Source organism: Sinocyclocheilus grahami, unplaced genomic scaffold (genome assembly GCF_001515645.1).
Source record: "Sinocyclocheilus grahami isolate Dianchi unplaced genomic scaffold, SAMN03320097.WGS_v1.1 scaffold39.1, whole genome shotgun sequence".
Taxonomy (NCBI): Eukaryota; Metazoa; Chordata; class Actinopteri; order Cypriniformes; family Cyprinidae; genus Sinocyclocheilus; species Sinocyclocheilus grahami.
In genome coordinates, this window is record NW_015505218.1 from 1,176,655 (window position 1) to 1,178,576 (window position 1,922).

Below are 1,922 nucleotides of genomic sequence, written 5' to 3' on the forward strand. Positions count from 1 at the left end.
GTAATTATGTCCCCACTGGATGCAACAAATGCCTCGTTTATAATGTGTTTTAATGTTTTTGTCTCGTCGCTCCGGCCGGACAGGGCATCATCACAATATGGCAAAAGGCGTAACATTTCCGTCACACGCTTGAGGTATTCGGCCAATCACAACGCACCGGATAGCTGGCCAATCAGAGCACACCTCGCTTTTCAGACCGATGAGCTTTGTAAAAATCTACACGTTTCAGAAAGGCGGGGCATAGAGGAGAAACAATAATGTACAGTATGTGGAAAATAATGTGTTTTTTGAACCTTAAACCGCATAAACACATTTCATTACACCAAATACACAACATAATGTTCTTTTTAGCAACATCATATGACCCCTTTAAACATGATGTAAATGTGTTTTTGTTTTGTTTTTTCAATAACAAAACTGCTTTGAAGTCTATTTGGACCTGGTTTGTTTGAACTATTCTATAGATATAGGCAACAAACAAGTTTGTGTCGAGTGTAGATTTGTGTCAACATTCAGATACAATGGAAAAACTATAGCAAATTAGCACAATGATTTCCCAGTATAACAAAGATGCTACCCTTCTTCTGAACAAATTTTGTCCAACATTTAATCAAATATGTGTAAAGATCGACATTGACTACAGGAGAGGTGTAATACAGAAGTCATACAAAACTTTTTTTTTTTTTTCAAACAAATAGACATTGTATATCATTTACATTGGATTATTTTACATATAACTGAAATGCAAACAAAACAAAACAGACTTTATTGAAAGCCATATACCAGTGAAATATGATTTGCCCTTAATCTTTAAAGATAGTATCTACATTAATTTTTGTACAAAATATACTATGTCAGGCCAATATTAGAGTAGTGCAAATTATCAGGCTTTGATACATTACTTTTACACACAGCTTTATATTTTTACTAGTTAATTTTACGGCATTATACATGAGACCAAAGCCTAAATCTTTATAAAAGAAATAGAAAAGGATAAAATAAAGTAAAAAGAGCCTAGAGTCGGGTAGTAAGTGCTACTGTAAAATGTAACTGCTTTAAAATATTGATTTTTATTTTATTTTTTGTTTAAATCTGCATTGCTTTGGTCACTCTGTTGCACTATACAAAATACACTTGCATCTCTGACATAACTTTAAGCTGTCATTCTGTAAAACAGTGATTACCTATATATTCCCTATAGATTTATAGAATTTACATTTACATTACACTATTTTTCAAAAGTGCATCTGCAATACAGATCTTGACAAAAAAGATAGCAATACAACTTCATGTATTAAAATTATTTTCTTGTAAAATGATGTGTATATCAAAGAGAATCTGTGTAATTACATTTTTGTTTTAGTTGCTTTTAAAAATGATCAATGATTACCAAACACAATTTTTTTTTTAGACATTTCAGCATACTTCAGAATTTATACAACCTATGTTTTATGGCTCAAAAACTCCCTTTGCAAGGCCTACTGTGAAACAAATAGAGAAAGCTCACAAACCTAGCGAGGAATTTGTAAAAAATAGTCTTAAAATACACTAAAATATTTGGGGAATCCGCTGGGATCTGCACGGTGACATTTCAACTTCACATCAGCCGTTGGAAATGAGCATTAAACAAACAGTGTCTCTGTAACGCTCCAAAAACACGAGTCCAATGACACACAGCAGATTCTCTCACATGCTGTCAAAAAATGGCTGCACTGCTGGAAATTAACCTTTAACCCTCTGATCGCCATGAGTTGTTTGATACTGTGCATGGCAAAATTAATTGCTTAATCATCTGAGTCAAATGAACATAGTTTTTTAAATAGTTTTGTTAGGTCAATGTTTGAATGTTCAATTGTCTTATGTACACAAACACTAGAAATTCCAGAAATGTGCAGGATACTCGGGTGCAACAAAAAAAAGGA